The sequence below is a fragment of the Pimephales promelas genome, chromosome 3 (genome assembly GCF_988280905.1).
Source record: "Pimephales promelas chromosome 3, fPimPro1.hap1.1, whole genome shotgun sequence".
Lineage (NCBI taxonomy): Eukaryota > Metazoa > Chordata > Actinopteri > Cypriniformes > Leuciscidae > Pimephales > Pimephales promelas.
In genome coordinates, this window is record NC_142771.1 from 44,427,402 (window position 1) to 44,443,695 (window position 16,294).

The 16,294-nt window shown below is 40.3% G+C and overlaps 1 long non-coding RNA gene across 1 annotated transcript in view; it reads left to right on the plus strand.

Annotated features, from left to right (window-relative positions):
- The window catches only part of LOC148982117 (uncharacterized), a 252,742-nt gene that overhangs the window by 88,012 nt on the left and 148,436 nt on the right, over positions 1-16,294 (plus strand). The gene's annotated exons all lie outside the window — the stretch shown is intronic.

Here is a 16,294-nt window from a genome sequence, read left to right on the forward strand (position 1 = left end):
AAATCTCAACACAGCGGTAATTACGGGAGCTCGAGCACATCTACAAAAACCTAAACAGCGTTGTTTGGCCTTGTTGTCACATGTTACTGTAATGATGGAAATGTTCAATGGCGTTTTAGACAAGACTTTAAAGGAAATTTTTATTAAACTGTTTTATTTTAATTTGATTATTGAGGGGACTTTAAACCACCTCTTGCACACTCTAATTTAAACTGAATATCGTATTTTTTAAGCTATTTTTTTAAGTAAATTAAAAACATTTACAAGTGGATGTTTTAATTAAAGTTAAAAATGTAAATAACATTAAATTAAAAAGAACAAAATTATTTATATTAACATTTATACAATTTATTTATTGTATGATTGTATTGTTTTATTTTATTTCTGCATTTTTACATGTTTGTTTACTTGTTACTCTCATTGCTTTGATTTTGTATTCCTCATTATGTTCAGCCTTTTGCATTAAAAAACGATTAAAAACATCATTATTATATTACAAATATGTTTCATTAGCTGTGAAACATTCAGCGCCGAAGACCTTTCTCTTACAGTGCATGAACGTGTGTCTGTCTGTTTCTTTACTTTACTCATTACGAATTACTTTCATTGAAATGCTCTCAGTGTTTTCTATCTATAAGTTCAAATCAACAGTACAACAGCAACAACAACATACTAAATCTTTGGTAGTAGGGTCAAATAGAAATTGCTCAGTTACTCTCTGTCTCTCTGTGTTTATTTGTGCAAGTAATGTTGTGGAAATGTAATTTTGGGCAGAACGTGGGCTACACATGTGTTCCTCATGAGCTACCTGAAATATCATGTTTAATAGATCACAGATGTGTGTCTGCCCTCGCTGTATCGCCGAATTACCACAATTACCTGATGAGAAAAGCGGGATTTGCACCTATTATAAAATGGGCAAATCATCTACACTACCATTCAGAAGTTTGGTATTTCTGTGTGTTTTTGAGAGTCTCTTACTCTCACCTAGATTTATTTCAAAAACATCATTTATATGAGCGAATACAGTAATACTGTTCAATATTAAGTAGCTGCTGGTGCAGCGGTTGAGTTGTGGCGTGGGTGTTGTGTGGTATCAGCCGGGCGTTCCTCCTCGTTCTGCCCCTGTTTCTGTGTGCACTCCTTACACACACTGCAGTGCTGGGAAACTTCTCAGCTTTATTTCGAGCCCCAGTGTTAAAAACTGGGAGACAAACAGTGAAAGTCAACTGCTAAATCATGTCCCCCACTCCTGTTCACGCTTGCAGATTCTCTGTGTGTGTGTATAGTGCTCATGCTTGTATTGTTCCTCCATGTACTTTTATAATGCGATGTTTGCGGACGACCCTAAGTGATGTTTTCAAACAGCGAGACATTCAAATGGTCATATTTATACTCCCCTGCTGTAACACACACGAGCCTGGATCCTGATAGTGTGTGGTTCTCCATTCAGTGCTGTAATTGCAGATATCCAATGGTTAGCAAAGCATAACTGCATAGTACTAGATCTTGACTTAGTTAATTTACGGACCAATTCTTCAAAACAATTGAGTAGTTCTTTTTGCGTCATCACGTAATGGCTTCACTGAAAATCTAGCGTCAAGGCTCTCTGCCGAAATGCAGTTCAATGATCCCGAGGACTGCGTGGATCTCAGTTCAGTTTACTGTTACTCCACAACAGTTGGGACAGGATCATTGGGCCTGATTTGCAGAGCAGTTTATTACAAAGAGGCAAACCTAGACCAGGGGTGTATTCCAGAAAGCAAGGTTTGAGCGCTTTGAGTGCCGAGAAAAGCGCTATATAAATGTAATGAATTATTATTATTATTATTATTAGGTAGGGCTGGGTATTGAGACAAATTTCACAATTCGATTCGATTTCGATTCACAAGCTTGCAATTCGATTCGATTTCGATTCGATTCAATATCGATTATTTTGGATATCAGTTACAATAAATGGCATTTTTTCTCAAGGGAATCAAATCTCTTAACTAATGCTGTAAACTATGGGAGTCTAGTTGTAGCCTACTAGGCTTCATTAGCCTAATATGAAGGTAATAATGAATGAATCACTTAAATTACACTTTTATTTATTTTTATAATAAGAAGATTATATGAAAAATAAACATTTAAATGGTGGCTATATATTTAGCAAAATGCTCCTCTCTGTAGTTATTTTTTCCTAGATGACTAACGAGTTGATGAGGTAAATATGATTGATACATGCATTGATTACAAGCTGTTTAACTGACGTCTTTCCACGGTTGAAACGCTGATTGAGCGAATCAATGTGACATGATATGAATTTCAATAAGTTGTACTCTATCTTTTAACACACTTTCAGACGCTCATTCATGTTTATTTGGCGCTGTGACTGGTATTATTAAGCCGGAAGAGAGATCAGCGCTGCTGCTTCTCCAGAGCGATCTCACGCCACAGCGCCAAAACTCTATTTATGTTTTTGAATTTCTAAAGAAAATGGACGTAATTTGAAAATTGAGACTTTGCTTCATATCAATAGTAACAAAGGACAAAGATTATTGCGATTTTTTTTTTGATGCGCGCAGCCACGATACAATATCCCATTCATTCAAATGAAACAGGATGACTAATCGATTCTTGAGACTTAAGAATCGATATCGGTTCGTAAAAATGAGAATCGATTAATATCGAGAAATCGACATTTATTACCCAGCCCTATTATTAGGTTAACTTACCCTCACATGTATCCTCCGCAGTCTGGGTCGAGTTCAGTCAACCTGAAGTATGAAACTCAGAGTAAACGTACATGTTCTCAACCGAGCGGCAAATCCAGGAGTGAACATGGAAACGGTCGCTAAGAAGCGCGATATACATTCTTATAGCATATCGGCACCTAGTGGGTGATTTTGTAATCTTCTCTATCATTTAATCAGTTTTATTACTTTGAATAAGAATAATATTATGTGTTTGATGCTAATATTTCTGTATGAGTACATTTTTTTTGTTTAGCTGGTTTACTTCCACATTTGTTGTGAGATGCATCACATATGCATTTTATTAAAAAAAATACATTATATAGAAAATGTCGCACTTTCATTCAAAAACCTTTTGAAAGAAAGTCTACGATGTGAGAGAAGACAATAAAATAAGATTAATAAATTACAATAAAATAGCATTGCATAATGTAGCATAATGTGAAATGTGTTCACTGGAGCCTGCGCTGAACACCTCTGAGGGGTCGTTTACTGTGGTCCGATTCTGAGTACCATTGTTCCCGCAGCGTTGGCCTGCTTTCACCCCAACCCTTGCAACACATTCTCATTCTCATAACTGACGTTTTGGGACGTCTTTTGACCATACGTCAATATTCGCCTTTTTAGGGCCCCCTTAAACGTCGCTAGATGGCGATCCCGGGCCGTCATACAACTGACGCTTTACCTTTAACGTCAGTTAGGTGACGGGTTAGGTTTAGGTCTGGGGTAGAGTTAGGATCCCATAACCTCATCTACCGACGTTTAAGGGGGCCCTAAAAAGGCGAATATTGACGTATGGTCAAAAGACGTCCCAAAACGTCAGTTATATGACTTTTTGGGGTGAGACTGCGCTGACCCTGGTGCATTTGCCTGCACCTTACGTCATCACAAACATTCATGGCGCATGATAGAAGACAGAATCCGGGTCATTATATTGTGTTTTTTACCGGTCTGATTGCACTCCCTAAAAGTCACACTGCAGGCTCACTCTCGCTCGTATCCAAGGTAAATCATTAATGCTATTGTCCCCTACATGTTTTATTGACCGAAAAACGCATGAGCGGGATACTCCCTGAACAAGTGTTCCCTGAGTTAACATTATATTCACGTGAATCGTGGCACAGATCGAGTGCGACCGAAGGTAGTGTCAGGTTCAGTACCTCATTGCGCTCCTGAGTCCACACAACTGCTTTCACATTACCATGCTTTCATGTGAACCGTGCCCCGATCCACACTAAACTGCCAGTGTAAGAAACGTTCTGAAACAAACTAGTTCTCGGACATGAGTTGCTCCGGAGGAGGTTGTGTTCAGAGTAAGTTGCTATATGGCTAATAACATGACCGTGATTGGTGGATGGCATCTGCCTTTCTTATTGTATCTAAAAGAGTATTGCGAACCTGCGATCTTTTAGCCCTGATGAAGGCCTGTGTGGTGCAATGGTGGTGAAATAAATAAAAATTGTTTTTTCCTTCCATGCACCTTGTTGATTTTGTGAAGTTGCACCAGAATAACTGTACAACTCTTCAACCTGCATACCATAAAAGTTGCCTTTTTGGAACTGAAAGTTGATGTTATCTGATGTTTACTCTGAGTAAACTTACCCGGGTATGTCACATAACCTGCTTTATGGAAACCCCTCCCCCCGATTGTTCATGAACTCAACATTAATGGAGACACAACTAGCTCCTGCCTCCAGAAGTATGGATCTCTGTTGGATTAGGGATCCTCCGACAGGATCTAGACCCGGTTCACGGCTGAATCCATCTGTGTTGCCTTAGTAGACGGGGTTGAATGAACCACACCTTCTAGGGATTGCTGCATTAGTGAAAGTAGAAGTGTATTTGGCTTCTATCTAGTCGAGGCTCAGTGAAGAGTTTGAGGAACTCCTTGCTGCATGGATGGGCAGACCTTTCCTCTTGGAGAAACAGAAAAAATAAGAGGAAACATGAAGGGAGGAATGGAAAGATGATGGAGTCTGTGGCCTAGACTTGTGAGAAATGACTTTGCACCTGTCCGCTACTTTCCCCTCAGAAGTGCCAGCTTCCACAAGCCTGCCAGGCTGGACACACCTGGACTGAGGACCGGACAGGGATCGCTCTCCCGGTTTCCCCGCCCAGGGTGTCGGCACACTGTCAGAAAGCCACTCCATACGGACGACTGTCTCCGAATGTTTGCACGGCCAGATCAGAGCGCAGCGACACGGGTTGAGTGTTGACACAGAAGCTAACGTTTGAACAAGACTTATCATGGGCCTGGCACCTTCAGAAGGCACGGCTCAAATGATCCCACAATGTTTTTTCACACTTCCCTGACAACCCCACCAAATCTGGCAAAATTGCGCACTCTTCAAGACAACTTGAGCTAAAGTAGAGGCACTGAGAAATAATATGACTCGAACAAGAGTGTAAATAAGCTGTTTGCTTACAAACAACTCAAGTAATTACTTCACAAATGAGCTGTTTAGTGCACTAACAATGAACTCTTGAAGTCTTTTATGTGATAAATCAACATCGGAGGGAACAGAAGCACTGAATTTCATTTTGTTGTCACTTAACCATCAGTAACAAGCTTATAGAATATAACTGTCTGTGCCTCATTGTTTAATCATTTAAACATGTTATAAAACAATGATTTCCCCTTTAAGAATGTGATTTTTCATCAAACAGCTCCAAACTGTCATAAAGAAGCAGTCAATTTCAGCCTTCACTTTTACAGCCCATAATGCCGTTGCACAGTTCCTTGTGTATTTTTCTTGTCTTTCGTCTCTGTTTGAAGATGTGACCATTATCTTGCTCTTATCGGCTTCTGGTTTCGAGTTAAGTGAAACACCTTGTGGACTTACTGAATGAGGATAATCCAGTCCTACCAGATAAAGAGCTGTGCCGGTGGATTGATGCCACCTGTAGAGGAGGAACGCCATCAAACGGCCACCAACCACACAAACGTGCAGCGGTGTCTGGACTTTCACATTCACAAATATCTACCCATCTGGGACTTTTTTATACTTTAGTAAATGTTTTTTGCCTTTATATATTCTATAATATGGTATCCTTATTTAGGAAATTCCTAAATATTGTGTTACTGTATTCTCTTTTTGTTGCCTTAAAGGGTTAGTTCACCAAAAAATGAAAATTAAGTCATTAATTACTCACCCCCATGCTGTACCAACCCCATAAGACCTTCGTTCGTCTTCGGAACACAAATGAAGATATTTTTGATTAAATTTGAGAGCTGTATAACTACCACATTGGCTCCTAAGGGACTGCCTCTTGACGGCCCAGAAAGTCAATGAAGAAAATGTTTAAATATCCCAAGTGACTACCGTGGCTCAACTATATGTTTATCAAGCGACGCGAATACTTTTTGTGCGAAAAAACAAACAAAAATAACGAGTTTATTCGACTATTTCTTTTCTTCCTTGTAGGCCAGAACGAGACTTCCTTAGATTTCCACGACGCATGCGCGAGATTTGCGATCTGCTTACACCAGCTTACACTACTTCAGATCGCAATTCTCGCGCATGCGTCGTGGAAATCTAAGGAAGTCTCGTTTCTGGCCTACAAGGAAGAAAAGAAATAGACGGATAAACTCGTTATTTTTGTTTGTTTTTTCGCACAAAAAGTATTCGCGTCGCTTGATAAACATATAGTTGAGCCACGGTAGTCACTTGGGATATTTAAACATTTTCTTCATTGACTTTCTGGGCCGTCAAGAGGCAGTCCCTTAGGAGCCAATGTGGTAGTTATACAGCTCTCAAATTTAATCAAAAATATCTTCATTTGTGTTCCGAAGACGAACGAAGGTCTTACGGGGTTGGTACAGCATGGGGGTGAGTAATTAATGACTTAATTTTCATTTTTGGGTGAACTAACCCTTTAACTTCTTTCAAAAGCATTTAATTATTAGTGTCAAGCAGGAAAAGACATCAAAAGTGTTGTCCAACTTGTTATATTAGTCTGGTAATGTATGATTAGCAGATACAACAATTTCAACAAAGTCTGGAGGGAAATGGTTCTCTAGCAGATAAGCAACTGTCTGGCATATTAGTGTGAAGACTTCACCGGTGACTCATGCAGATGTCTAGTGTGTGTGTGTTCTTGGTTGAAGTTACTGATTCAGTTTGTGGTTTGCGCTCAGTTCTCAGCATTGGTTCTGTCTGGGTCGACAAACCGCCGTGACTCAGGGTTTTATCCTAGAGCTTAGTGACCTCCAGTCAAGCCGCTGTGTTGTGGGTCTGTAATTAAGCTTCTAGAGTTCCCATTCACATGCACATCACCTGAAGCTCCCCGCAGACCTCCTCACATCAACACACAGTCTCCAAAACCCCAACACACCTTGTGTGCTTCCATGCTGGCGCACTGTACTACAATTGCATACCATTCGGTCTAAATCCCACACATGAGAATCGTTGTAAAGTAACCCATTTGTGTTGATCAAGGGGAGATATTAGTTTAAAACCTCTGTCCATTTTAAGCTTTGCTAGTGGGTTAGATGGTTCCAGAGATCACGGTTTGGGCCACTAACGCAGACTGTGATGAGGCTTTAGGAAGGGGGTTGGAGAATCCAGTGCAAACATCAGAGTTCCTCAACGGTAAGCTGGGTCAGTGTCTCAGAGGTCTCGTCTCAGTGCTGTTCGGAGCAGGACGGAAACAATCCTTACGGAGGAATTTCTCACCAACAGAGGGAAGGAGGGAATGTGAACCCTTCGAGAGCTCCGGGGAACAGATGAATGTGAAGAGGAGGCCCAGTGGGATTGATGTGCTAATAAAAGCTGCGTAAGCTCTTCCCGTCGACCGCTGAGGGTTTAAGGGGAAATAACGGACATTTAAACATTTAAAGTAATTATTTTGCAATCGGATTCTGGCCCTTCTTAATAAAAAAAGGAGAACTTGTTGATCAGCATTTGAGTTACCTTTTACTTGTCTTTGATGATTTACCTAGAGATGAGCGCTCATGAATGCCACTGTGAGTGGGAGATGTTCTTTTAGCCCAGACGGTTACAGACTGAAGTCAACAGGTGATTGTCATACATTGTTATTGTGAACAGTAGCTGTTTCCATCCAAAGTTGTGACTCTAACTTATTGCAAAATTGGCATATAATTAACCCATTCATGTTCAAGAGAGCAAAATCTATAAATAAATCTATATATAAAAAAGGAAGTTGCCGCAATTAGGGAAGACACTCTTGCTGCGTCCCAATCCGCTTACTTATACTACGCCCTAAAAGTATGTACTCTTTTTGTGAGGAAAAAGTACATACTTTTGAGTGTGTAGCAAAAGAGTAGGCAGGCTTTGGGACATACTATCACATCATCTTTAACGGTCGCGTGCTGCGCTCATCCTGTCACCGTAAACTGCCCTGTCAATCATCTCGTCACAATTAAAATCCTCCATTCTATCTAATTTTATTTCCTACCGTTTCGGAGAGCACGTTCATCTGCCAGTTGTGGGTCTTTCATGCTCTCCTCGTGTTTGCAATTTGAATATAATGATGCATTTAAAACGTAATAGCTAAACGTGTCTTTACAAAAGTTCACAATGCTGCTGCAAATGCAATATAATGTGGACAACATTGAATAAATTCATTTTCGTTAGGTTAGATACTGATAATTAATCACTCAAAGCTCTTTATCTAAACCTCTCTACACAACTGCGGGGACTCACACGTCCTCCGTATCGACTACGTGTCTGTAGTTTTTTAACACTTTTTACTCGTGTTTGCAGTTCTAACCAAATCCTCGTCCAACGCGCAATGGTTTGTGGGCAATATCAGCCGTTAGAGTGTGCTTCGATCTACACTTCGGATTGTGACCGGATATAGTAGACCAGTAGAAACATTCATTTCAACATACTACGATTTGGGACGTACTAATTCTATTTTCGAATACTATTTAGGACGGATAGTATGCGAATTGGGACGCAGCATCTGTCTCTTTTTACTCTTTGAATAAACGCTGTCATGTTGTGTTGCATTCGGGACTCCTGGTGTTCGGGAACACAATCGTGTGATACGCTTCTCGAGGGAATTAAACCCAATCGTTCTGATCACACACTCTGGCTCAGGTGTTTCAGAAACACACAACCATTGTTTGAGATGCTGTACAATGACACTGGTTTGTCCAGTTATCCAATCACAGCCTCTTTTGAGGTTTTTGTTGCACATCTTGGCATTTCCATCCATCGTTTTTTTTTTTTTTTTTTTTTTTTTATGCGATACCCCAAACTGTGCACATAAATACATGAGTGGAAACATGACTGGTGTATTCAGTCCATTTTTGTGTATTGTTAATGATTTCTGACTTCTAAAGTGGGAACTTCCTAGCAATCTAACTGTCAGTTTAAATAAAAAGAAAACTTCTTGTTTATAGTAGTTTATCATAGTTAATTACAGGAGACAATAGCGCATCTGTTGAATCACCTTTCATGCGACGTAGATTTGTATGAATGCTGTTTTTACAACACTGCACTGTTACCAGTAGACAGGGAAACAGAAGTGTTGAGCTCACGTTTGTGGCATTACTGTGCTTTGTCATTATTGTCAGAGAAAAAAAAAAGCCTAGGAATTTTTTTGTCAAGCTAATTCTCATAACTCTTTTTGATCTTACGGATGATTGTGGCCTTGTCTTGGGTAATTAAGGTTTGAAATGAATTTATTAGTTTTAATGTCAGAATTTAAAATACAAGATTTATGCCTATTTAAGTGTTTTGGTGCCTATTTAAGTGTTTGGTTTATATAAGTAATGTTATATTGAGCTTTATTGTTTTAGACATTGATTTGTAAAAATCATAAATGTTTCTTGATCATCAGATCCTCATATTAGAGTGATTTCTGCAGGATCGTGTGACACTGAAGACTGGAGTAATGATTCAGCTTTGATCACAGGAATAAATGACAGTTTACAACATATTGACATAGACAACAGATATGTTAAACTGTAATAATATTCAACCATCTGTGTGCACGGACGCCAGTGACCGAAAGGACTGAGACTGCTGTTGTCCAGTGGTGTAGCTGGTCGTCACAAGTGTTAAGGGGAAAACCCTCTACATTTTAAAATGAATTAGTTCTCAAAAATCAGAGACATAATAGTATTTTGAAAAAGAGACCCAGCAACCCTGCAGAAGACAGAACTGTTATGATGAATGGATGGATGATGATTATGAAAACAAATATATTGTCACACATTTCTATTAGAAACATGCTTAGCTGCTGATATATTTGATGTTGCTTTGTGGTTGTGCAGCGTAAGGGCAGACAGACAAGATTTCCTCAAGCTTGATTTTGTATAGATTTGAATCTGTGAGTTTTCAGTTTTAATCAGTGTAAATGAGCAGTGTTCAGGAGTCGTCCGCTTCGGTCCTGTCAGCCAGGGCGTCAGAGGGTGAACCCCAATGATCTCACCAACCCGTCGTCCAGGTCATGTCAGATCCGCTCATCTGGGCCAGACTATGAGCTATTGCATCATGTGTTCATATTCTCACCCAAACCCACTTTTACAGTGCTGACTTGCTCTTAACATGTCACATTTCTGTCATTCGCAGCCTCCTTATAACAAGATCATAAATGAGACAATTCCCCACCAGCATTTTTGATCATTTTCTCAGAACATTATCAAAAATTAATTTCCCCTAAATATTTGATTGTATGAATATGTGAACAAGCAATACATCAAAAGAAAAAACTTTAAAAACAACAACAAATTTTTTCTTTTTTATCAACACTTGAATGTAAGTGAGTTACATAAAAAAGCAACATTTTGCTCATGGTTTTGTTCAAGACTACAGATTCAGAGCGATGATGATAACCCAGTCGATCGAATCCATCAACACCCCTACACCCCTCGTCCTGGGCCGACTTTTCACTCAGGAACATTAGGTAGTTTTGATTTAAATATACTGTAGTTGATCGCGTTATTTTACACATGCATCGTCTTACATATGATATCGCTTGTTTCTGCTTCTTCTTCTCCTGTGTTTTAATCAGGGGTGCGTTTCCCGAAAGCATCATTAGCCAATTATGGTCGCAAGTTCCGTCGTTACCAATAGAGTTCAATGGAAATTGCGACCATAGTTGGCTAACGATGCTTTCGGGAAACGCACCCCAGGATAGTAATCTTTCAGAAAATGTCACAGCACCCCCTACAGTATAACAGTGAAACACGGAAAGTCTGAAGATTTCGTCAATGGCGGGGAAAGAGTCAACATCTGCACTCAGCAATCATCTAAAAAAAGATCTGACTTTACATTTTTACAAATATTAGGAGAAACATCTTAGATAAAGTTCACTCTATAAACACAAGTACCTATTGTTCGCTACACCATTTTTGGTGCAATATTTGAGGTATAAAAAAGGTATTTCAAATGAAGTTTTCATTCTCATTGTCTACGCTCTCCTTCCAGCCTCTTTCCGCACCTCCACCAACAGCCTCATTTGTCTGATTTATATTGGAGGCAATGAGGCCCCGCAGGGCCCCTAAGAGAGATTTATCCCCTGTGCGAGTCAGTAGACTGCTGTAGCTCCATCTAATTACCCCTGCACACTGAGCCATTACACAACCACTGTTACAATCAGAGACACACACTGCAAAGACAACCCTGTAACACTCACAGACGCACACTGAGTCATTACACAACCCTGTAACACTCACAGACTCACACTGCAAACACAACCCCTGTTACACTCACATACTTGCACTGCAAACACAACCCTGTTACACTCACAGACTCACACTGCAAACACAACCCTGTTACACTCAGACTCACACTGCAACCACAACCCTGTTACACATGCAGACTCACACTGCAAACACAACCCTGTTACACTCAGTCGCTGCAAACACAACCATGTTACACTCACTCACTGCAAACACAACCCTGTTACACTCACAGACTTGCACTGCAAACACAACCCTGTTACACTCACACTGCAAACACAACCATGTTACACTCACTGCAAACACAATCCTGTTACACATGAAGACTTACACTGCAAACACAAACCTGTAACACTTACAGACTCACACTGCAAACACAACCCTGTTACATGCACTGCAAACACAACCATGTTACACTCAGTCACTGCAAACACAACCCTGTTACACTCAGTCACTGCAAACACAGCCATGTTACATATGCAGACTTACACTGCAAACACAACCCTGTTACATTCACATAATCACACTGCAAACATAACCCTGTAACACTCACAGACTCACACTGCAAACACAACCCTGTTACACTCACTCACTGCAAACACAACCCTGTTACACTCAGTCACTGCAAACACAGCCATGTTACATATGCAGACTTACACTGCAAACACAACCCTGTTACATTCACATAATCACACTGCAAACACAACCCTGTTACACTCACATAATCACACTGCAAACATAACCCTGTAACACTCACAGACTCACACTGCAAACACAACCCTGTTACACTCACATAATCACACTGCAAACATAACCCTGTAACACTCACAGACTCACACTGCAAACACAACCCTGTTACACTCACTCACTGCAAACACAACCCTGTTACACATGCAGACTTACACTGCAAACACAACCCTGTTACACTCACAGATTCACACTGCAAACACAACCCTGTAACACTCACAGACTTGCACTGCAAACACAACCCTGTTACACTCACAGACTCACACTGCAAACACAATCCTGTTACACATGAAGACTTACACTGCAAACACAACCCTGTTACACATGCAGACTTACATTGCAAACACAAACCTGTAACACTCACAGACTCACACTGCAAACACAACCCTGTTACACTCAGTCACTGCAAACCCAACCCTGTTACACTCAGTCACTGCAAACACAACCCTGTTACATATGCAGACTTACACTGCAAACACAACCCTGTTACACTCACATAATCACACTGCAAACATAACCCTGTAACACTCACAGACTCACACTGCAAACACAACCCTGTTACACTCACATAATCACACTGCAAACATAACCCTGTAACACTTACAGACTCACACTGCAAACACAACCCTGTTACACTCACTCACTGCAAACGCAACCCTGTTACACAAGCAGACTTAAACTGCAAACACAACCCTGTTACACTCACTGCAAACACAACCCTGTTACACATGCATACTTACGCTGCGCTACTCGCCAGTCAACAATTTCTACAATAGCCACTAAGAGTTACAGCAAGTTTGTTTATTTCCTCAGCTGCATGTTTGATATTGTCTGAATGAAGAAGGCTGTAGTTTTAACTGAAAAATGTAGCTTGTAAAGGATGCTTGCCAGAGGCTTTGATTGGTCTAAAGGCCATTTCCTTTTCTGACTTCCTTGGAAAACCTGCTGTTCTTCAGGCTAACTCGGTGTAAAATTCCTGCTTAATGCTCAACGTTTTGCAGTCGGCTCTCTAATGGTTCCGTATCTTGTATTATTGTTAGATGGTGAGCATTTGTTATGGATTCTCCAGGGCTGTGGGGTTTCAATGCAGTTGGAGACATGAAACATTGCAATGGAAAGTTTCGGCCATTGTGTTTCAAAAACTGACATTGAAGAAAGTAAAAAAAAAATCTCAATTCTATAAAATCTGTCCTATTTTTTTGGCATGAACGATAAAAAAGTCTTATAAAATACATTGCACACTAGACTATACAGTGACTGGATTTAAGATCAAATATTCTAATAAAACTGAAAACATAGTTTTAATGCAATTTTCACTTAATTTATTTATTATTAAATTCTTATACTGCACAGTTTTAAGCATTTTTGTCTAGTTTTAATATCCAGTCACATTTATTAGTGACTGGATATTTATTCTTAGTTTTGCGTACCCCATTGTCAGATATTTTTGCTCGATTTTAGGGCACTTTACCTAGATATAAGTGCATCCTGCTTGTTTCAAGAAGGGCATTTTTTGTAATCCATGGCAGCACTGTTAGTTTTCCCTCATTCTCTCAGACAGGGTGGTCAGGAAAAAGGCTCTCGGAGGAGGAAAAGGGACTGATTCTGGCCAGACACCAGAAGGAAAGTCCTCCACATTGGTCCACACTCTGGAATAACGCACCTATGAAATCTCCTTCCAGATTGTCCTGCTTTGTGGGTGTTTCTCTATGTAAAACCACCTCAACAAGCTGAAGAAAACCATGCATACTCCCAATTTACAAGTGTAATTGGCTATCCGTTGTTCCCCAAACCCCATCACCCCCACCCAATCACAATCACTTAGCGTAAACAGAGCACAGACCCCAGTAGCTAATTTCCCCTGTCCCACTTCCCTCGGCAGCCACTTCACTTCAATTTGTTAAGACGTCTTATTAAACGTGCTGGACAAAGTGGACGGCCCCTGCATTTCAGTGAGCCAGTAAACAGGGTCAGAGTTGAATTGAGGGCTGGTCTTGATTACAGTGTTTTGATTTCCAAAAATGTGCAAATCAATGAAACGTTGGCGTACAAAAACAGGCGAGCGATTAGTGATCGTTGTGTTTTTAGCTGAAGTAGTTGTAGGTATGTTTTACCTCTATGTCCTCTGGTGATTGGTTGTGTGCAACAAATGACATTAACTTTGGGTTTTCAGCTTGTGAAGCCGAATCGAAGCATTGTCGTGTGAACGTATGTTGAGGCTGTGCCAGTGTCTCGTAAAGTTGCCACGTCCTGTAAAATTCTGAAAGGGATACTTATTAGGGCTTTATGCATTAGTGAACTTTATTTTATTAGTTTTTAACTCCTCCCTTGGGGGTCTGTAAGCTGCCGTTGTGTTTTCAGACTGGTCTTTATTTGTCATTATTCTGCCTTCTCCTGTTTACTGTCCCCAGCTTCACCCCAGAGTCTCTCGCTCCCCCTCTCGGTAGGGCACCCTACACCTCATCAATCATCCAGTCCCTCGTTCCACCGCTTTCTAAAGCCCAATTTTCATTTTTCATGTGCGCCCCCTTTCCTGCAATTATATGTCCTGGTCCCAGCCTATGAAACAGTATTGCAGGGAAACCTTCGTTTGGCCATTTAAAGAACCGTTAAGCTTGGGCAGTAGTGCTTGTTTGTGGACCCTGGATGAATTGAGGGGAATTTTACAGTCCAACATCCAGAGCCGTGTGATGTTAGAAGAGCTCATCAAATGAGATGGGTCGTTTGGTGGACGCTCCGACAATATTGCGATTTTTATGTTAAAAGTTGCATATGGAGACATACACGATGTGTAACGCAAGACCTGCCAATAAATGTGGGTTTGCCACAAGGTAATTGTTACCATATTGTGTCAGGCATATCATGACTTTGCTCGGCAAAGCCATTATTACAGTTTCATTCATGCAGTAAAGCTCTTTTCTCCATGCCATGATCACTCAGTCTGTGAAATAACCACATATGTGTTGATTTACTGGAAGCATGCATGCAATACTGTATGTAATTTCATGGGTTTGTCACTGTAAATGCAAAATTTTGTTAATAGAGTCCTACTGTAAAACTATAGGTCGGGAGGAGGTAGGTAGTTTTATCCTGTCAATCTTACGCAGAGCAATGCCAACATCTTCTTAGCTCATTACCGTGACAGTTTTCCAGCAACTGGTTACATTAGGCGTCCTTAACTACTATAAGTACAATGGTCATATTGTGTTCTTGTTGAATCGCCAAACACTTGGTGGAAGGTGGACACGGGACAGGTTTGGTGGTACAGGTCGGTTTAATACTGGGTTAAGGTCTAAGGGAAGGATCAACGGTGCAATTATAATTGCAATAACAGAAATTAATTACACATTTTATGCAAGTATTACGTAAAAGCATATGTGTCCACAATAAGTGCATTGTATTTAATCATTAATTAAAATGTAAGCACATAGCAGTTAAAGACAACTAACATAAGGTGAGACCCAGCGACTTGAAGTGTCATCCTTCCACTGGAAACATGTCTGTTGTGCAGTGATAAACACAGCAGTGGGAGTAGCATGTGATTGCTGGTACTACTGTATTGGCCAATCAGCATCCAGGGCCAGAACAATCTGCTTTATAATGCAACTTGAGATCTATCAACCAAAAAGGAAAACTGTTTCAAATCAGCCTTATTACTACTAAAAAATAAACAAAAAGTGCATGCATTACACTGAAACCCATACAAACCGTAGTAAGCTTACAGAACACTAGCTTGTTAGTAAAGTTTTACACCATACTTTCGTTTTCCCAAGATGTAACCAAGCACAAGTTATCAGGTTTACTTTTTAGTTTGGCCCTAGCATGATTTCACCCAGACATGGCTGGTTAATGATCATTTGAGTATAGTTTTAAAAGAGAGAGATAGTTGCACGTTTTAAACATTGCCTACTACACGTTTGTTAAGTGCAATAGCATATAATCTGAGGGCAAAATCGTAATGATTTCTGTGTTGGTAGCGCTATCAGGATTATCACTTTAAGCCCTTTTCCATGTGCTCATATGAGGCTTTACCCATCAGACATCGGAGATGTGAGTCACACGAGAGACTGACTCACTCTTCACTGACGGAAGGGAAAGACACATCTCCATCTCAGGGAAGAGAGTTTCCTGATGAGTTGTGTCGGTTACAGACGAA